A 23,643-nucleotide genomic window follows, 5' to 3' on the forward strand; every position below is an offset into this window, starting at 1 on the left:
CCTTGCTTCGGCAAATTCGTGTACTCTATCGTCCATAAGCAATTGCCTAGGAAGCATTCAGTCTGTTGCAAATTTCTTCCGTTCGTCTGCTCAAAGAAACGAAGTTCTGAAAACGGCAATAAAAGAAAACCTACCAGAATGTCAACATGGAACTCTGTTAGGTCTTTGTGAAACAAGATGGGTCCATAAGCACGAGAGTGTTATCAGATTTAAAGAGTTGTACCCAGCTGTAGTGAATGCACTGGAGTTGCTAGAATCGTCTGCAAACAAAGAGACTGCTCAAAAGGCATGTCAATTGTTAAGTGCCATTGAAGGAGCTAAATTCGTTGTCCCCCTCATGATTTTAGAAAACATATTTTCTTACACTCTAACTTTATGTAGACAATTCCAGGCTGTAAATGCAGACTTAGCAGAAGCTTGCAACCATGTGGACCATGTTATTAGTGTTGCTCACGGGACGGGACAAGCCTTTTGAAATTCGAGACGGGACGAGACGGAATGCCTTTCTCGTCTCGTTTTCGAGACGAGACACGAGACGGGACGGGACGGCTTTTGAAAAGTCTCGTCTCGTCTCGAATGTCTCGAAAAAATAAAAGCAAAATTTTTAATCAGTTGCAAATACTTGTTTGCTTGGAATAAAGTATTTCAATTAGAAACGTTGATAAGCGCGTATTAAGTCAAAATAAGACTATTCTAGAGAGAGTAATGAATGAATACCTAAACTTATTTTCTATACTCTTTCGAAACACAGCATTACTCCCCATTTTTGTTTTTCAATTTATTCCAGGTTAATAACTTTATGTTACGATAGTACTCCAGATACTAATACAATTCTGAATAACATCAAGTAAAAGGGCAGGTAGAGAAGGTGGAAGGAGGGGCCAAAAGATCGTGGAATGTCTGCGTCCGAGGTTTATCTTGTAAAAATAGTCTCAGCTCTATAGGTTGGAAAGATAAACGGACCGACGGATATGGTTTATTTTTATTATTTAATTTTTACATCAAAGGGTGTACAGAAGTGATTGTTATTAGGAAGTAGGAAAAAAAATTGTAGGAGACATGGCAAATTGATAAGGAGTTGTTGGGAAAGTTATTAAGGAGTCCAAGATATTAGCAAGACTAAGAGAAGGAGATAATTAGGGACAAATAATCTTGCATTATCCCACTCCGAACAGCTGAGACCTAAAGAGGAGGAGAAAATACGGGAAATATGGAAAGAAGTAATTTGGTGATTTTAGTGTTTACAGGGAACCACGACAAGATTTTACCACATGATTATTTGCACGGGTTGCGAAATTATTAGAATGTTATGCAAATTTTGGATATGTCTTTGTTGAGAAAATTCTTGTTGTTTCCCTCAGGCATTCTACAGGTGGTTGGATTCGATTTTTTACGTCCGTTTGAAGATTATTTCCAATGCTTTTTTTAATTTCATTTTTTCTTATTTAAGGAGAATACTGTTCCTTGGATTGTAATAACGAAATACTGAGGCTGATATAGAATATATTTCAAATGAATGAAGTGCACTAAGTTCTGTATAATCGTCGTAGAAGGAAACTTTGTTCTATGAGGAGACTCCCCGATGGTACAGTGGTAGCGTCGTCGCCTTGTAATCAAGAGGTCCCGGGTTCGATACCCGGTGAAGGCACATAGTGATTTGAATTCCACTTTAAACTGTGGGTCCAGTCCCGATTAGCCTTTCTGTAAATCAGATGAAGGAATGTTGTAGCTCTTCTTTTTATTCTGTAAATTTTGCCTTCAAGTTTATGAGCAAAATACATGTAGTATCTACTGTCTACATTTTCACTCGTTACTAAACATATTTCACAAAGTATTTTTATCGAACTTCAGAGGGAAGCTGACAGCAATGTCAGGGTGGCGGGAGCTTGTTTACGACCAGGGTGTAATCCGAGACTATTTTTCACCCTTCCCCACTGACAGAGGTTTAGCTTTGAACAATGGACACCGTTGCTTCAGGGGCAAACACCAAACATAGGGCGAGGTTGACCTGCAGTAGCGGGTAAGTGCCATAAAACCAGGCCTAAAGTAGGAATGAAAGTTGATGCAAAGGAGGGGCAATAAAAATTCTGTAATTTGGTTTGGTTGCTGACAGGAAGTTTTGCAGGAAAAGCTGAAAAGGAAAACGACAGACTTTGAATGAAAGAGGGACAGTGAACACAAGTTCTTTGTATTATTCGCCGACACACAAGCTTCCATTTCGAAGGTGAGGCTACCAGCAGCGAAGTTATTAGAGGGTTGGAAGCAGTGACAACGCCAGAGGGTTAATTAAATATCGAATAATAAGAGATTTCATTTATAAGAGTATGACGATTTTCACCTTTTCAAAGTGGTGTATTCTGCATGATATCACTTTCCTGCTTATAATACCAACTTGATTAACAAATATTAATTTGTTTAGTATATATATAGCTATGTGTGTGTGACTTTCGTCCAAGATTCGAGCGCCGACCTGGGCATAGGTGATTTCTCATTCATTTATGTCCTGTAATAGCCGAGATTAACCTAAGTTGTAACCAGTTTTAAGAACTGGGGAAAAGTGTTGAATGTGGATGGTTTTAAAACATCACGAATATTTTCAGGACCACAAGACATCATCTCTAGTACGGGCAAATTATTCTAATCGTGGTCGTTAGTGACAACGCTAATTATTTAAAGACATTCAAAGTTGATTCAATAATTGGTTGGTTGGTTGATTTGGTGTTTTAAGTCCATTTTATGCACAGTAAGGCTAATCGGGACTGAACTTATAGTTTAAAGTGCCTCCACTGGGTATCGAACCCAGGACCAAAGGTGATCGAAGAAAACCCGACACTGCATGTCAGTTGTTGTGGATTCATCGCGCTTTCTTACTATTCAGGGACTTGAATTTCGAGATGATGAGTCTGAGGAAACCTTAACAAAGGGAATTGCTTCGATACTCTTGAAGCTAATGAGGGGATATTATTTGGAAATGTATTGAACGTGAACCTTAAAATGCAAATTACACTTAAAATTCGATTCAAAACATATCGCGGGCAGGTACAAGAACGCTTATTAGGATTTGCCACTCTTCAATCATTAGATGCAGGTTCGCTCTTTCTCGTACGTACATATCAAAATCGAAGAACTTCTTCCCACGAACTCCATACGTGCCTGTAATTGGGTAGCACAGACATACGTTGGAGTGGTAGAGTAAGAGTAAGTAATGCCAGGGTCAGAATATTTCTTGAATTATGAGATAACTGTAACCTTTGTCTGATTTTTTATCCTGTGATAACATTTCCCTGAAAGGTGAAACACAAATTTTACCCAAAACTCTTCAGCGTTACGAAGATAGTTGTCCTTAAAATCTTTGAAAAGGCTTGCTCGAAACAGGATGCTGGATGCAAACTGCCTCATTTGGCTGTTCTTTGCCATTGAGAAGAAATGTCAAGTCCTGAACGTACTGTGACGTTTTTCCCCGCAAACTGTAATAAAAAAAAGTATTACGTTAATTTATTGCGTGGAAAAGCCCCACATTCCCCCTCATTCTTCGGTACGCCAGTGCGTCAGTCTGTTTTTGACGACTAGTTGGTCGATTGACCGCTAGAGGCTCTCAGTGCAAATTCCTTTTTCTGCGACCACGATCGAAAGAGAAAAAAGTGCGTTCGTGAGTTGCACGGAAGACAGGAAGCCACGACCTCGAGTTGTGGGAGCGTTGAGCAACACGTATCGCTAGACATGCCTCAGTCGGGCATTCGGTGATCTGCGGCAGAAAGGGGACCACATTTTTTATCATCCAAACACGTCGTGGAGTTGTCCCTTGTTTTCGCACTTGAGTTACGAACGATACGTGGAAGTTACAGTTGGTTTTTTGGGAGAAATTACAGTAAGCAGTGGATACGACCACGTGGATCAGTTTTGACAATTGGCCGTTTTGATCGTCGTTTCTCCCGTGTTGGAAATGGAACCCCGAATTTAGATGACGTAATTTGGCAATTACGAGAAGGAAGCATAGAGACGACAGGACAAGATACTGTGGATGATTGCGAATAGTACTATTGGAAGGTCCCGTTCGGTTCTCTAGTAACCGTCTCTGATGAGCCACGCAGTCCAATGGGTCCTGTTTTGAGGTATGTACTTTTGCAAACATTAACTCAGTGAACAGTGAAGTGTTTTTCTCCGACAATTGAACGTGTCACTCAGCAAATAACCACGAGTTGTGATATCTCGCCAAAATGACAGAAAAGGATAAAACTCAAATGAGAAGTTCATCGTCGTTTCCTCCCTTATTTGCATCGCGTCGTCGCGGTTGTACTGATTGGTAGTGGCGTGACCTTGTCCCATCCATTTTTTCTCGCAAGGCAAGCACTGACTGTAATTAAATTTAAAAAAAAGGAAGGGGAATGCAATTAAGTAATTTTTGTTGGCATTCGAGAAAACGAGTAAGCACCTTATGTATTTTGACGAAAAAGAATTAAGAGCATCAAAGGAATCAGGGGTTACTTTTCCCAAGAAAAGTTGTGGTCTTACAAGCCAAGAATTGATGTTGTAACTTTTAACGGTATTTTTGTACCGGTCGTACGTTTATATACATGTGTTATTCGTTCAACTAATTTATTATATTGTTACGAGTGAATATCAAACTTCTGAATATTTGTCCAATTCATCAAAGAAAGTATTGTTATAGTTACATGGATGTATTTGTTATTTGAAAGAAAAGAAATATTAACCATACTCCGCTGCGAGGTTAATATAATAAAAAACTGACCACGCGTCGCAAACTAATTTTGTAGTACGTCTTTGTTTGCCACACTAAAAGAACTGTACCTTAGATTATAAATTGCATAAAAATGAACTCGTGGTTGTTCGAACATGGAGTCGTGGCTAAATTTACGTTCTAATTTAAATTTCAGGTGATCATAAGAGAGAAAGTGGAAGGGGGACAAATTTTTGTCGTCAGTACGAAGAAGTAGTTTGTTTAACGTGCCTCATGGTACTAATTCAATTGGTTCTCGCTTGAGACTGAGGTGGTCGTACAAAATACGCTCCATTACCTCAAAGGAAACTACAACGTTTGTAACTATTAGGTTGGGTATGCGTAATTCGCATCCACGGCCTCCTTGCACGTCTTCACACATTTTTTGCTAATTAATCGAGCACCCACCTAATAGGTTACAAAGTTTTGGTAGCAGATCTGGTTCTCCATACCTCCATTTTTTTCGCGTTACGTCTTAAAAGAAAGAAAAGTAAGAAAAACTTGGATTCACTTCTTTTTTTAATAAAAAATTTCCCCCCCCCATTAGAACCTTTTCCTCTCTCCCCTTTCCGGGACGTTTGGTTGTACCTTATCTGTATTGCTTATTTTTTGCAAAAGGAAGAATTTATCGGCCTTAATTTTGGAAAAAAAATTTTCCCTCATTTTGCAATTTGGTTCGCACCACAGCAGATCCCCCCCCACTAGAACTTTTCCCCTTTTCCTGGACGTCTGGTTTTGTGATATTGGGAGGGTTAGTTGGTTTTACAAAGGTCTGCAGTTGATTATATTTCTTTTATATTTATATTTTCCTTATGTTGCAGTTCCGTACGGTTATCTCGTATGGGATAGTACCATTTACCCTTTTCCTTTGGTTATTTACTCTTTTGCATTTGGAACAGATTTTTCGAGTGGTTTCAATAATGTCAACCCCTCTTCCTGACCATGTGTACGGCTCGTCCACCTTCCCATTTCCGCCAGTGAATATACAACCTTCCCCCTTTCAGCAGACCCCCCATCTTCATACACCCAGAGAACTTTTTTTACCTCCCGACTATTCACATGTTACAAACCATATTAGATATTCCGCAGCAACAGAACTTTTACAAGCTTTACCGCATACTGATGGTTCAGACCCCGACCAATTGTTTCTTTTTTTGCTAACTATATATAAAACCTTTAAACTTAATCTTTTGGATTTAGAATCCTTATTGTTAATGGCGTTTTCATCCACTATGGGACTACTTCGGGAGGTATGGTACACCTCTCTTATTGAGAAATTTCCCTGGCCAACGTTCACACGAGTTATTTGGTATCGTTTGGTTCCCTTTTCAAAATTGCAGATCTTATTGAACAAATATCTAATACGTCCTCAGAAAACCGATGAATTTCTTTCTAGCTATTTGCATGACATTTTCGACGCTTTTCACATATTACCCATTGATTGGTCCGAATCTAGTCTTTTGGAATCGGTCCTGTTGAATTTACAAGATGCCACCCGTCTACTTTTAATGGGTTTTAATCGGCCCACTTCTATGGTCAATTTTATAAATTTATCTAGAGAAATATGGCCCATGGAATTACGTCGTGTAGAGCAACAAGCCGAGGAATACCCCCCACACTTGGGTGTCTCACCTCCAACCCCATTGCTTGTTCCTGTAGAACATCCACTACCGACTAGATCTGCATTTCCTTCCCCTACCCCTCCTTTAGAAACCTTGGATACGTCGGACGAGTTTCCTTCTCATGTGGTTCCACGGACTAGTGTTAATTTACAGAATCCTATGTGTTCACATTTGGGCACTCAACACGTTTCGGTACCAGCGGCTACCACCTTAACGCATATTGAACACCCCTTGACTATTATTGAGACAGCTGTCCCGATTCTTAATGCCACCTTGAATTCTATACCGAGTCGCATTCTTCTCGATTCGGGAAGTTCCGTGTCCTTGATTGCGAGGGGATTTTTGGCTAGCTTACGTCCCAGACCTCCCGTTCGTACAGACACTACTCGTACGTTACAAACGGTCAATAGTCAGGCTATACGCCTTGACACAAGTGTTGTATTGACCTTGAAGATACAGGGTTTGTCCTGGAAATGGAAATTTTGGATCTCAGAAAATTTACCCCTTCCCGTTATCCTTGGTTCAGATTTTTTTTCTCATTCCAAGGGTACTATTTCTTTTGAACATTTACTTGTTTCCTTTCCCTATTCCACTGATCACATTCCTTTCGCCTCGTCCGTACCTCCCACCGCGCAACACCAGGCACGGTCTCCGGAAGACGATAGCCCTCCTCATTTAATGGAGGTTCCATCTAATATAACAAGTTTATTACGCGAATATGATGATGTAGTTACAGAACGTGTTGGCAGTTGTACACTGGAACCAGTGTCTATTCCTTTAATTACTAACGTTCCCTTTCGTTCTAAGCCCTTTCAATTAAACCCTACACAAACGGCCATTCTACGTCAACAAATTCAGGAGTTGATGGATCAGAATATCATAGAGGCGTGCGCCTCTCCTTACGCATCCCCTTGTTTCCTTGTTGATAAGAAGGATGGTGGACATCGCCTGGTTTGTAGTTACAAGCATCTAAATAGATTGATCGCCTATGACAACTTCCCACAAAGCCGTATTGATTTGATATTTCAGCATTTACAATCGGCTCGGGTATTTTCTTGCTTGGATCTCTGTCAAAGTTTCCATCAGATACGGCTGGATGAGCCCAGTAAAGACTTAACGGCGTTTGTCACCTCTTTCGGTCAATACCGGTATACCAGGGTTCCCTTTGGTATCAATCTGGGTACTCAACTTTTGACGCGTGCTTTAGATAAAATTTTGGGTCCATATAAATTTAAATTCCTGGTCACATATGCCGATGACGTCTTGATCTTTAGTCCGGATGAGGAAACTCACCTGCAACATCTACAATTGGTTCTTCAAGCATTTCGAGAAGCTGGATTAACTGTTAATCCCATTAAGTCCAAATGGATGCAAAAGGAAGTCAAATACTTAGGATACATTTTACGTGAGGGACAGCTTGTCTTAGACCCCGATCGTATCTCCGCGATTCAGGACATACCTCCCCCTAGGAACCTTAAAGCTGTCCAGCGTCTTCTTGGATTATTGGGGTATTATTCCCGCTTCATTCCATCATATTCAGAGTTGACTTCTTTTCTTACAGATAAAAAGAAAAAGGGCATAGCCTTCACATGGTCAGAGAGTGACCAACAACAATTTGATCACCTCAAGCAGGTTTTTCTTAAACATACGGTTTTAGCTTTACCCGACTTTTCTAAGGAATTTGTCCTCCAATGTGACGCCTCGGGTTTGGCATTGGGGGCTACTCTTAATCAACGTATGCCTGATGGGTCTTTACGCCCTATTGCGTTTGCTTCCCGTAAGCGGACCGATATGGAACGTCGACAATCCATATACGAGGCCGAATGTTGCGCGATCGTTTATGGATTCAAAAAGTTCGAGACTTACTTAACAGAGAAGCATTTTACTCTTCAGACAGATAATCAGGCTCTTTCTTGGCTTCTACGACACCCTGAGCAATATGGCAAATTTGGGCGATGGTTGCTGTACCTGTCGCGATTTTCGTATTCAGTCGAACATATCGCCTCTCGACTAAATCCTGTTGCCGATTGTTTGTCTCGGATGTACTCACCTGAGGAATTCCAGGTTTCTTCCTTACCCGTTACCTCTCTTGCTTGTGCGGCACCTAAATTCCAAATTATCCCCTTTAGTAAATCCGATATTTTTGATCTTCAACAAAAGGATTCAAATTTACAACCAATAGTAGAACAATTACGTGCAGGCCAAAATTTTAAACATTATGCTCTGTATCATGACTTACTTGTTTGGCAACCTCCACGCTCTACAGCTTCCTTAGTTGTTGTACCTCACACTCTTCAACATCTGATTTGTCGCTATTATCACGATACGCCTATGGGAGGTTCACATTTGGGTATTCAAAAATGTACTAAGAAAATAATGTCAGTCTTCTGGTGGCCATCCTGTGTTCAAGATATTAAAGCCTATGTCAAGTCTTGTGATACTTGTCAAAAGGCCAAATTGGCCATACGGAAGCCTCCGGGGTTCTTGTCATCCGAGATCATAAAACATCCTTGGCGACGCTTATATATTGATCTTGTTGGTCCTCTTGTGCGTTCGTCTAAGGGTCATTCTTATATTCTAGTGGTGGTGGATGCCTTTTCAAAATGGGTTTCTCTTTATCCTCTTCGGGGACCTACATCAAATCAGATAGTGGAAAAGCTTCGCTCCTTGTTTCTTGTCTTTGGGGCTCCTTGCGAACTGGTGTCGGATAATGCTTCTTATTTTCGATCCCGTCACTTTAATTCCTTTTTGTTTGAATCTCGGGTGAAACATATTTATACTAGCTCCTACTACCCAAATCCCTCATTGGCTGAACGATTTATTCGTAACTTAAAGGCCTCCTTAATAGCGTATCATTCCGATGAACACACCAAATGGGATGTACACTTAAATGCCATTTCCTTTGCCTTTAATACAGCAGTACATGATAGCATTCAAACTTCTCCATCACAAATATTGTTTGGACGGGACATTGATGGGCCCATGAATTTTTTCTGGGAATTCCAATCCGACTCAGAATTGGCCGGTCAATGACCGTGCTAAATGTTGGGCTCAGGCTTTTCACCATTTACAAAAGGCTTGGGCTACGCGGAGAGCCAGATATGACCCCAAAAGGCAACCCTCTTCCTTTAAGGTAGGGGATATGGTTCTTTATAAAACATTCCCACAGAGCAAGGCCTTTCAGAAAGTCACCGCTAAACTTCAAGAACGTTGGGCAGGTCCAGCCAAAATTTTCAAGCTTTTGGGTCCGGTAACAGTTCTTCTGGTGGATCCTGAAACTGAGGTCTTTCTTCGTAAAGTGCATATCGCACATATCAAGCCTTATTTTATTAGGGATGAACCTTCACCTGATGTAGATTTGTCCGATACCTACGTTGCTTCACTATTGCAATCGTCACGGGGACAGACTTATACTCGTTCCCAGCGTCATTTTCCAGCGCTATATTGCAATTTTTGCCGGCGAACTGGACACTCCTCACAGCACTGCCGACGTCGTCCCTCTTCGAACAACTACAATCCTCGGGTCCCTTGAGTTATGAGCAGTGACAGGTTCATTTAGCAATAAGAATGTTGGACCGTATTAATATTGTTATGTGTATCTTAGTATATTAAGGGTTTTATTATGGATTTTTGATAATGTGTGTCTTTTATTATGTAAATGTGTTCCCTTATGTTTATTGTTGGAACACTGTTTAACTTATAACCATTTGTTAAAACAGACTTATTTCAAGATGGATTATAATTTGCATAATTCATATTGAATTCATTTGGTAACTTTGATCTCACTGGTAGTATATTCTTGAGGATATGTTTATATTTGGCTGTTTAAACAAAACAAAATTGTAATTGATGCTCTTATTTCCTTTTCTATTCCCTTACTTTTATGTTTCCTCCTTTCTTTCCTATTTTTTCTTCTATTTTTCCTCCTAATTTGTCGTTTTCTTTATTTTTCATGGTTTACGAGGAAACCTACAAAATTTACGTACCATCTCGGAATTCTGGAATGAGGCATCTATTGGAATGGCCACCCTATCCTCTAAGTATAAAAATAGTGGTCTTACGTGTTCTCTGGAATCTTTCTACATATTAGTGTACATCCCGAGTGCCTTTCTCAATTGTTAGCCCCCCCCAAAAAAAATAAAAAACTAAGTGCAACGCAACCACGTATGTTATCATCTTATTCAGTGCAATATAATTCATACGCACCAACCAAGGAAAATTATAGACTCTTTCTAGGTGTATACTGGTAATTTTGGAAAGTAATGTTATGTATTTTTTATATCTTATAATCGTTAAGTGTTTTCATATTTTCTTGTTCAGTTCATTTCAGATTGCAATCGCTTCATTCATGTCCATTTTTTAACATCACATTAATTGTAATTATTAATTATTCCTATTTGCTATCTTTCCATTTTTATGGGATGTTTTACGTATATTTATTGTGATATTGGCTATTGACTTATACAAGGTAACAGGTTTCTTGGGAGAAATATTTTTCATGTTGTTTAATTTGCAACATGACTTTGTGTGGTATTTGGCTTATCTATTTCAATGTTTATCGAGTTCTCTAACACAAAATAAGGGGTCATGAAATGCTCTCATATATTTATATCTATTTCTTTGTTACGGGTTCATTATAATTATGGTGCTACGGGTGCTTATACTATATTGATTGATTCAGTGCCTTGCATGGGAGTTTCCTTTTGTGCTAGAGGGGGGAGTTTGTGACGTTTTTCCCCGCAAACTGTAATAAAAAAAAGTATTACGTTAATTTATTGCGTGGAAAAGCCCCACATTCCCCCTCATTCTTCGGTACGCCAGTGCGTCAGTCTGTTTTTGACGACTAGTTGGTCGATTGACCGCTAGAGGCTCTCAGTGCAAATTCCTTTTTCTGCGACCACGATCGAAAGAGAAAAAAGTGCGTTCGTGAGTTGCACGGAAGACAGGAAGCCACGACCTCGAGTTGTGGGAGCGTTGAGCAACACGTATCGCTAGACATGCCTCAGTCGGGCATTCGGTGATCTGCGGCAGAAAGGGGACCACATTTTTTATCATCCAAACACGTCGTGGAGTTGTCCCTTGTTTTCGCACTTGAGTTACGAACGATACGTGGAAGTTACAGTTGGTTTTTTGGGAGAAATTACAGTAAGCAGTGGATACGACCACGTGGATCAGTTTTGACAATTGGCCGTTTTGATCGTCGTTTCTCCCGTGTTGGAAATGGAACCCCGAATTTAGATGACGTAATTTGGCAATTACGAGAAGGAAGCATAGAGACGACAGGACAAGATACTGTGGATGATTGCGAATAGTACTATTGGAAGGTCCCGTTCGGTTCTCTAGTAACCGTCTCTGATGAGCCACGCAGTCCAATGGGTCCTGTTTTGAGGTATGTACTTTTGCAAACATTAACTCAGTGAACAGTGAAGTGTTTTTCTCCGACAATTGAACGTGTCACTCAGCAAATAACCACGAGTTGTGATATCTCGCCAAAATGACAGAAAAGGATAAAACTCAAATGAGAAGTTCATCGTCGTTTCCTCCCTTATTTGCATCGCGTCGTCGCGGTTGTACTGATTGGTAGTGGCGTGACCTTGTCCCATCCATTTTTTCTCGCAAGGCAAGCACTGACTGTAATTAAATTTAAAAAAAAGGAAGGGGAATGCAATTAAGTAATTTTTGTTGGCATTCGAGAAAACGAGTAAGCACCTTATGTATTTTGACGAAAAAGAATTAAGAGCATCAAAGGAATCAGGGGTTACTTTTCCCAAGAAAAGTTGTGGTCTTACAAGCCAAGAATTGATGTTGTAACTTTTAACGGTATTTTTGTACCGGTCGTACGTTTATATACATGTGTTATTCGTTCAACTAATTTATTATATTGTTACGAGTGAATATCAAACTTCTGAATATTTGTCCAATTCATCAAAGAAAGTATTGTTATAGTTACATGGATGTATTTGTTATTTGAAAGAAAAGAAATATTAACCATACTCCGCTGCGAGGTTAATATAATAAAAAACTGACCACGCGTCGCAAACTAATTTTGTAGTACGTCTTTGTTTGCCACACTAAAAGAACTGTACCTTAGATTATAAATTGCATAAAAATGAACTCGTGGTTGTTCGAACATGGAGTCGTGGCTAAATTTACGTTCTAATTTAAATTTCAGGTGATCATAAGAGAGAAAGTGGAAGGGGGACAAATTTTTGTCGTCAGTACGAAGAAGTAGTTTGTTTAACGTGCCTCATGGTACTAATTCAATTGGTTCTCGCTTGAGACTGAGGTGGTCGTACAAAATACGCTCCATTACCTCAAAGGAAACTACAACGTTTGTAACTATTAGGTTGGGTATGCGTAATTCGCATCCACGGCCTCCTTGCACGTCTTCACACAGTTTTTGCTAATTAATCGAGCACCCACCTAATAGGTTACAGTACCAAAGATGGGCAATGTGTTCTCCAAAGCACATATAGCAGAATTCTCTTACTGGAGAATTGCACTTCACTAAGTGCCTCACATTGTTTCTAATACTTAAGAAGATTCATTTCTTCCAACGTCACGTTTATTTTGCAAGAAAATTAAACTCTTCGAAGCATTTTTTCGTCATTTATATTATTATCTTATAACTTAAATATTTATATCAGTAGTTTCATCTCAAGAAAGACGATGAATTGTAAAATTATGAATGTCTTTCAATACTGAAATAGGCCACTAGAGACAACGCAACTTACCAATAAAAAAGAATTAATGTCTTTATTAAAACGAATCATGTGGAGATAAACTCGTAATCAAGAAGTAAATTTAGGCAGTAAACGTCCACTCTAAATAAAAGACAAACTCAAAACAACATACATGAATATAATAATAATAATAATAATTATTATTATTATTATAAGTATTATTATATAAGTATATATATGTGTGTAGTGTTTTCGGGCGTTTTAATGTGACTGCCCCCTTACAATATTTTGTTGCCAGCCTTCTCCCCCCCCCCACCAGTCATATTTCCCTGGCGCCGTCACTGGTTAGAAGTAAATTTATTAGGACGAGGAAAGTAACATTAGCTGTTGACAATGTTGCACCAAAGGACGTGATACGTGCTACTGTTTGTATAAATGATAGGAAATTTAAGCAAAAATTTATAATTGTTGAGACTTGAGAGTTGTTTCCTTCATTTGATCGTAGGAAGAGGTTTTCTGAGACAGAGTGAGATTATTTTACACATACATAAGAAAGGGTGGTTGTTTAAAGATAGAGACGTATTTTGCACATTTTTTAAAAGTTCAGATAAAACGAGAATTTAGCCTTACTGTTATGAAAGGAAATAACGCAGTACAGGGAAAGAATAACTCTTCATATTTCTCGCACCTGGTGGGATGCAACACAAGAGTATTGCAGGAAGTCTATGAACGAGGATGAAGAGGAGGGATATGTGAAATTTGACTTACCTGCGGGTGAATTAGTGGATTCTAATATTCTTAAGGTTGATATTGTTTGTTTTTTTTGTTTTTTTTAAGTCCACTTGATTCACAAATAGGCTAAATCGCGAACCGACCTACAGTTTAAAGTGCGATCCGGTCCACTTTGTGCCTCCATTGAGTATCGACGCGAGGACCCTCCATTACAAGACCTCGACGTTATTACTACGCCATCGGGGAAGCACCCAATTTACTCAAATATGTTGATTCCAATAACACGTTATATGCATAATCTGATAATGATGCACTTTTGATGCATCTAAACATTTTTTTTTTTCAACTATAGCATGTCTAAAAGAATCATTGAAGTTGGGATTTTTATAACTTCAGGAGGCACGGCTCTGTAAATGTGCGATATAAAATAAATGCAGGTTTGCCTTCCATACGTGGTGGTTTTGTCACGTTTCTTCGCTTCGTAAAGCATACACTTTTGCAGGAACGGCTTCTTGCATCCTCCTGGGCCCTTGCTCTAGCTAAACAAAAAATATATTTGTTTAGCATAATCCAGGGTTACTTATTCCTGCCGAACTTACTAGAAAACAAGGATTCTATTGGGATCATACTGCTTTGAATGACAGTATCAATGAAGATTTATGTACGCTACTACTTATAATAATGAGCATAAAATATTAATCAGGAACTTTATTTTTCGTCAACTGGATGTAACATCTTTTTTTGTTATTCAGCAAATATTCAATTCATCACCTTTTTTGACATTAATTTTCTTGCCAGGACAGCTGTTTTTATGCAGATTTTGACGATCTTAAAATGTACATTTTCATAGTGCACGGAAGTTCGACATTCAGAAAGAAAGAAGGTCTATTGGAAAACATTTCAAGACTTCCAAAAGGTATAGCAGTAATGAAAAAGAGCACTCACTTATACCGTGTTTGTTACAACCTGTCCCGCTTCCCGCGCTAGCTGATTGCTGGCTTTTCTAGCATAAACCAAGCGGTGTTGCTGCTGAAGACCGCCTGAACTCCGTGCTGGGGAAAGCCAAAGCCAGGCAGCAAATTAAAATACGCAACGTGACAACAGCGTCTACGTAAGCTCCTCTCTTCTGGCTTCCATTCGCTCCTCGCTGCCCAGCAGACGACATTTTTCTCGTTTCTCATTGGCACCAAAACTGTCGAGCGATCGCTAGCGCGGGAAACGGGACAGGTTCTAACATTTTTTTATTTATAAATGTTATAAATGTACGATGGATAGACAGTTGTATGGAAGCGAGAAAAACCACAAGGTAGATTTCATAAGATACCTAGCAATCAGTAACCAACAAACTGCATTTTTAATATTAATGTCCTCATGATTAACGAACCTTATTTATTCTCACCACGCAATGGGTAAAATATTTGGAGCTTTATCCCACTTTCCGGAAAAATATTTCGTGTTTCTGCTACTTTTGACTTTTGTTGGCATGATATCCCGGATCACTTTTACGAGACGAGACGAGACGAGACAAAACGAGACGAGACAGAACCCTTCGAGACGGGACACGAGACGGGACAAACGAATATTTTTGAGACGAGACGAGACAGCATTTTCACGAGATGGGACGGGACAGACCAAAGTCTCGTCTCGTGGGCAACACTAGAGGTCAGAATGCAAAGCCCCAATCTGTTCATTAAAATTTACATCTCAAAGTGAATAGACACAAAATATTCAGGCATACATCAGCAAAGGTAACTATTATCAAATTTAAATACCGTATTTCTTCGAATTCCAGGCACACATTTTTCTCAGGTCTTTGTTCTTGAAAATACGATGGCGTATTGATTAGAATATGTATGCATAGACAGGGGTAGAAAAATACAGGGCGCCGGTTCCCGTGGCGGAGTGCTTAGCACATCGCACTACGACGACAGGGGTCCCTGGTTCGAATCCCGGCTTGGGCATGGCTGTTTGTAAATGTCCATTCATCAATTTCATCACTCATCCCCATCTTCGCAATTAGCCAAAAGTGGCACAAAAGCGAAGTAAAATATACTAAATCAATCAAAAATACAGGGCGCCTGAAATTTTTTACCTGCTGCCTGAATTTTCAAATTCAGTGCTAAAAAATGTTGTTTTTTTAAAAAATATTTCTTTTCGCTTATGTAAACTTCCATTGCCTTTATTTAATAACGAGCACATTATATGTTTTTTTAATGTTTGTGTGTTTTCTTATCACGTGTAACATTACATCATAATAATAAACAGGCTATTATATGTTTTCACTGTAGCTAGCCGAATTTTGAAATCTGTTGCGACGTGGTAGAGTCGGCCATACATTAGAATTATTGCATAGTTTTTCATACTGCTACCAGTTGAGCCTCCTTTAGGATGGCCACTGTCACGCAATAATTACTATTAACCCAATCCAATTAATAAATTACCTGTTTTAAGATCATATTTCAAAATGTGTAGCTTTATCTTAGTTGGATTCATGGCTTTCTTAGACCATAATTGAAAAAAAAGAAGAAAAAGAAAACCTGGCTCCTGAGAAAAAGGAGCTGGCACTGTTTTTTTTCCAACCCTGTGCAAAAATATACCATGGTAGTAGTCATAGGCGTAGCTAGAACTTTATATTTGGGTGTGCACAAGGGGAAAAAATGAGGTCTTGTACCTTTTTAATAACATATTTTGCAACACAATCACTTGGCTCTTTAACTGCACTGATGTTTGTAAAGGAATATAAATTCACTAAATGACAGTGTTGAAAATTTCTGAATATATGTAGTAGAAAAAAATCAAATTGCATAGAAATTACACACACACAAAATGATCATAAATGTTACAAACAAATGCATCAAAATACACGTCATCTATAACAAGAGACGTCTGTCAAAAGGTACAATGTTCATAAACTCATCAATAACTTCATTTACATCAATCGACTAAGCTTTTTCCTGTTCCACAACTAGCAAGAGCAGGGCTTCCAATCTATCCTGCTTCTGAGTTGCTCTTAATTTAGTTTTAACTTGGGAAAGCTTGGAGAAAGCTCTCTCACACGTGCAGCTTGTGACAGGTATAGACGAAAGGCGCTGCAGTACAGAGTAGAATGCAGAAAATATCTTCTTTCTCCAATGACATAAAAAAATCGAAATCTATAGATATCAGCGAAAATGCACACGTTTGTACCAAGTAATGACATTTTCAACTTCTTACAAACTGCCGCTTATTTTCTCTCTTATTGAAATATCTGTCTTTAATTCTCTTTGATAAAGCAGCCCATTAGGGTGTGCCTAGGCACACCCGGCACACCCCGTAGCTACGCCTATGGTAGTAGTGTAATATGGAACGAAGTATTTGTGCAAATTTCAGTAATCAAGTTTTCTCCTCGATGTTTTACCGAACTACAAGTATTGGTAAAAAAATCACCCTTAACGAAATTTTGTTTCCTTTAAACTTATTGTGTTTGAACAATCAACATTTCACAACAAAGAGTCAGTTTATTTTTATTATTGAACACTGTGCTTTGTTCTTATGCTCTTTGCAATAACGTGGTGGTCTAACTTTTGCAAAGTGAACATCAAACGGACATTAAAAATGGAGAGACGGAAGGATCACTCATATGATGCAGTACTTAAACATAAAGTTATTTTGTGGGCTGAGGAAATTGGAAACTGCAAAAGACTCAGGAAACAAAATTAGTACAATTTTGTCTTGAAAAATGAGTCCGGTATATTCTTCTTTCTGTTCTAAGAGTTCAGTATTCTGTTAGTGCATTCTTCCTTCCACTCCTGGATGATCTGGGAGTTAATTCGGCAATGGTAGGGGCATATCTGCCAATTATACTTTGTAAACTCTCTCTTCTTGGCCTTCCTTGCACCACTATATGGCGGCTCTGTGTTTGATTATTTTGTCGATAGGTCATAGCCCCATAATTTACAGTAATGCTGTTCGAAATGCACCTGTCATTCTAATGATCGCCTTAATTTGTGATGATGTTATTTTTGTTACATACGTTGTATGTACATTGCGTTCGTTTTGGCTCTGTGCCGAGATAGCGCGTGAACAACTCTGAACAACTCTTGTAACACAGGTTAGTACTCGTTATGCAAAATAAATATAGTTGTCCACATGTTAAAGATATGTGCGTAAATAAGCGGGACGTTACGAGACAAAAATGCCGGCATCTGCGCCATGCCACGCGCTATCTCGGCTCAGAGCCAAATCGAACAGACTAAACATTGTAGGTAGTCTATTCAGATTGGTCCGTCGAAAGAAACAATCGCGTTGTAGATTATGAATATGTATGTGTTTATAACCGACATAGAGAGTCTGAATGTATTCGAACCTATTGCTACCAATTTATTTATTACAGACTCAGCTTTTGAAGTTACATAATCCATGTCATCGTTGCATTTCTCGTAATTTCACACCCAGTTATTTAGCTTCCTGGTACTCGTCTAAAATTTTTCTCTGAGTTTTATCTGTGGGTGTTTATTAGCATTCAGCTTACCCTGCAGGATTATAAAGTGGGTCTCCTGGGTGGAAATCATCAATTTCACCGTATCACACAACTCCTCCAAGTAGTTTATCGCAATACTGGACATCCTCTCAACTCTGTTCTTGAATTATCTTATATTTTAATTATTACGTCATCTGTATAGTCTATTTGTGATATTCATGCAGAAATGTTTCCTAATTTTTCTAAAGATGGTTCCAAGTTGAGATTCCACAATTGTGGACCTAGAATTCATCTCTGTGAACAACCTTATTTTGTTGATTTTGAGGTCGTGAATTTAGGACATCTGATATGCTTAGCTGTCAGTGTATTATCTTAATAGCTTCCATAATTCTGTCGAGTGTTCCTGGGCAATACCTATATGTCTCTTAAGATCCTGAAAAGATGCGGCTTGGTTGGTACAGGTAGATGTCAGTTCAAAGTTCCACAACGCCGTCAACGTCTCTACCATCTGTGAGGGCCTCTTTTTTCAGTTGAAAGAGGGTCCTTTGTACCTTACAGCCTTGCGTCGGAGAATCAACTGCAATCGACGACTCGATATATCTTGTATAACAAGATCTCGCTTTCATGTCCATAGCGATCTCTTGTAATACACCATTCTTCCTTTCGAGTCTGCAATACTGTCATGTTTAAATCTAAGGTAATAAAAATTGCACAATGCACTCGGAATACCTATCACTGAAGCTAACCTCAAGCTTAAGGAATTACTTCGCAGACCCAAAAGGAAAAACTGTTAGTGGTGTTAAATTACACACCTACTATTTGCATACCTACACAAACACACACACACACACTGGCTAGCAAGACTTACTTCATTACATAGCTACATTTGCCTGAAGTGACATGGAAAGGTCTCAGGGATTACTGTTATTACTGTAATTGTACCATGGTAATCTGGCCAAGTTCACCCCAGCATAACAACAGTGGATGCTCAGCAAACATGGGACCTTAACGACCCAGAAATATTCCAAAGCAGACGAACTCGTACAGCTCGGAAAACGTTATGAACTATCACACCATAGTATAGGGCCACCAACGCAGAGGCAGATTCATTGTCCTAGGTGGAACTTCCACGACGTCTTCTACCAAACGATAGAGAAAAACCTTATCGGAAGAGGTCCTACAGTTTTTCTTGCCATCCGAATAACAGGAATCCATGAGATATAGGGTGGAATCGTAACGTATAAAGTGCTTTTAATTGGAAAAAAAGAAGAAAGAAACTGCCTTGGTCAGCAGCTATAGTGTGTTTAATATGGAAACAAGCCATAATCGTGTTACAGTAAGAATCCAAGTTACTTCAGGCAAATCCTGTGTGTTATATTTTGTTAGCACATAATATAACACACGGGATATAACTAGTAAATAAAATAGCAGATAAAGAGAATAACTAGCGTTCATTCAGCAATCTAATCTATCAAGCTATATACAGCAGCGGTGCTGGGATTCTATGAGTTCACTAGCCGCCATCTAACTGAAATCTGGTTGGCAGGCTTTGACACTCTAAGATCTGTTGCCCACAGGCCACAGTGGCTGACTTTCGATCTTGTCACCAAAGTTTCCGGGTTCGAATCTCGATCTGGGCATGGGTGTCCTTGTAAATGTCCTTTCATTAATGTAATCATATCACTACTCATCCGCATCGTTGATATTAGCCAGAAATTACAGAAAAGCGATTGAAAATAATAAAATTCAAAAACTTACGTACTATCCTGCAGCTGCCAGCATCTCTCCGTCTCCACTTTTAAATGGAAATCCGGTATTAAGATCTTTTACCTTAAGTAAAAGTAGAATAGAATTATTATACGCGTCGGGCAAAGTGTTTGAATGTAGTTCCATAGCAACTCTGACGAGCTTCAAGAATGAATAATAAGTGTTGCATGTTAAAAACATTGTTGTGCTGTTGTCTGTAAGATGACGTTCACTTACAAAATAGTCTAGAATGTAAAAGAAGCTTCGAACATAAAGAAAGTAAATATTGAAACTGAACGTGAATTTAGTAAATCTCTGGACTTTGCTAATTTTACTTTTATTTAATATAGCCATTTTGACATCGTTGCTCTTTATCTGTATCAGTTCATTATGAATTTCAGGACGTGGATAATTATTGTGAATCTCATTTTATTGTGTACGTCTGAAATGTTCTTGTGATAATTGGTCATATTTCGAAAGAAATTTCACCAAATACGTGAAGTTTCCGTAATTTTCTGTTGTTTCTGCTCTGTGTAGCCTAATGTTTCTCGATGATCTCGAACCGCTAAGTTATGAGAAGTCAAAAATTGTGTTTATGCTTATCAACCTTTGTAAGAGAACGTTTCATTGCTGTTGTTTGGCTTCCTGAATATTCTAAAATCAGATGACTAAAATACTAAATAGTTAACGTATTCAATCAAAGTGTAATGTTTCACTAGAATTTATAACCGGTTAAAAACATAATGTTGCAGTTTTATCGGCCACAAAAATTATCTCTTTCCATATATTTTTCTCACGTGTATTTATTAAAAAATAATAATAATAAGCCAATGGGACGCGAAGCACCGGGCGCTCGCCCCCTTCGCTCACCCTTTGCTACGCCTCTGTTGTTGTCATAATTCCTCCCATTGTCACGCTAAACTGAAGATCAGATATGAGAAATAAAATGAATAAACAAAGAAATAAAAACGCATTCTCTGCAGTGGTCTCAGCTTCGATTCATTTTAACGCATCTTGTAGACTCGTTCTGATCCAAATTTAAACTGTAGGTCCAGTTCCGATTTGTCTTTCATGAGCGTAAAGAGGACTTCGCGAACCTGTTAAACATGGTGATAAAAGTACAGAGCGAATGAGTCTTGAATATTATATATCCAAAATATGGAACTGGGGAGGGGCGATGGCCCCTATCGCCCTCCCTGTGGTTCCGCGGCTGGAGTGGAGGGGAAGCCACAGAGAAGAGGGTGGAAGATACATAGAGAGAAGATACAGAAAGAGTTTGGTGATCCGCAAGGAGACCTTTATTTTGTTATTAATGTTATAAAGAAGTCATGCCTCAAACTTCAGCTTCTTGTGAAAATTCACAACTAATTTTAGTTCCTTTATTTCGTGATAACTTGAATTTATCCGCCATATTTTCAACATGGCGGACTTAGCCGAAATATCATTCGCCGGAGACATTTGATATGATGTTATTAATGCTATAAAGATGTAACCAATTTTAGCTTGCTATGAATTAGTTCCTTTAATTTTCCTATTTTCATTGCACTAAAGAAAAAAGGAATGATAGAGGAAAGCGGAATACGAGTACTGTCATTCCATGTCAAATCAACCTGAGACTGAACCTTGACATCTCAGAAATTAATAACTTTCGGTGCAGTGGTAGTACGTACCAGTAAAGTTGACAAAATCTGCCAAATTTCAGATTCTTTCGGCTCTTAGTTTTTGAGTTATTCACTTTCAAAAAAGCAAAAATCCCAAAATTTGACGACGTTTTGAAATTTTTAAACAGCTGTAGATAAGAAACTATTTGACTCAGAGAGCTGCTTTTAATGAGCTGCAATTTGAATTGCAACGTGACTGTAGTATTTGAATTTTGTAATTTTTAAAAAAACTTGAAAATGTCAAAAACACCATTTTTAATTTTTTTGAAAAAATATGTGTTTTGAAGACATCAATTGACTATTTGTGCACAAAATTTCATAATGGGACGGCAATGGGTTCGTATGGAAATTTTTTTTTTTTTTTTTGTTTGTAATATGTGTGAAATTTACTAAATTTGTTGACTTCCATGTTAAAACCACAACTTTATGCTGAGTGGTTGATGTAGAAGTATTCCTATTGGTCTATTTTATAATGTTTGGAGTACAAATAACATGAAAATTCTTAAAATTTATCACTTTTAATATCAGGTAAGCAAATCTAAAAATATACGAGGGGAAGTCATTAAATAACAGGGATTTTATTCTAAACTTCATGGAGATTTATGCACAATGAAAATTTGTGTTTCGGCACTCAAAAAGGTTCCTTAGCAACACGCCAGAAAGGTGTCGTGACGATCGAGCAGTATGCACCTACGCAGGAGCTCGTACAACATGGCCGCCACAGTGTTCACTTGCACCGTAGAAGAGCAACGAAGTGTTATTCGTCTTTTGTGGTCAGTGGGAGTGAAACCTTCTGAAATTCATAGGCGTGCGCACGGAGGCAAGAGGGGGGGGGGGGCAGTTGTCCCATCTAATACTCTTGCTTAGGAATTTAGTGTAGAGGAACCTTATCACCGTTATCAAACGATGTTATGCTCTTTACATAATTTAGTATTTTGAAGCCAACGAAAGGTCCAAGCAACTACTGAAGGTGCATTATTTCCTACGTAGTTGAACTATGAAAACTTCGATCTCTAGCAAATTTCTTGTTATTAACACTCACATACAGTTTATTCGTTAGTATTGTTATCTATGTGTTTGCAAGATAAATTGCCCATACATTAGAAATCAGTATCAGCGACTGGGTACTTTCGTCGGCTTGAAAATATTAAATTATGTAAAGAGCATAATATCGCTTAATAACGGTGATAAGGTTCCTCTACACTAAATTACTAAGCAAGAGTATTAGATGGGACAACTGACAACTCATGTGTTGTGTTTCGCCATTCATGTGTGTGTAGCTTGTACCACTCGCACCTTACCATCAAGCTTACCATGAATAGCGAGTTGCTCCATAATCGAGGATGAATGATCAGTGAGCTACAACAACCCAGTTCGATCCCACATACCGAAGGGTATGATACGAATATACTACCCTTGAAAGCACAGAAGTGTAGTACATTATTACTTACACAAATACCATTGTGCCACTACCTCACTCTATCACTATTGGCTATTGTTTCCACACCTAATCCTTTAGAACGAAGATAGTCGAGAAAAAAAAATACTTTCTCTTCACAAAACTGTTTTAAAACCTGAAGGTCTTGAAACTTCTGCGAAATTTTCAGTTTACCTGAAAAATAATTGCACGTAAAATAAAAACTTGGGTATTGAGCCACATATGCCTCCCGAGTCGAAAACGACCCCTAATTTTATTTGCCCCAGTGTAACAATAATTGCTGTGCTCAGAGCGATACGTCTTTTTTCATGGTGTGCAAGCTTCATCATTAACGTAAGTAGTAACAATATGTTTAAAAAATAAATTATCTTTTTGTTTTTTCTAATGAATTAAATGTTCAACAATAACACACAAATGATGTTATGTGGCTATTAACATTGTTTATTTTGTGCTTGGGCCGTCTTCGAGCTGGGGAGCAAATCCCATAGCAGGCAAAATTATTGTCAGATTTACTAATAAATGTTTGAAACATTGGCTTATTGCATTTGCTACAACATATTTGCA

The sequence above is a fragment of the Lepisma saccharinum genome, chromosome 12 (assembly GCF_977018435.1).
Source record: "Lepisma saccharinum chromosome 12, izLepSacc3.1, whole genome shotgun sequence".
Lineage (NCBI taxonomy): Eukaryota > Metazoa > Arthropoda > Insecta > Zygentoma > Lepismatidae > Lepisma > Lepisma saccharinum.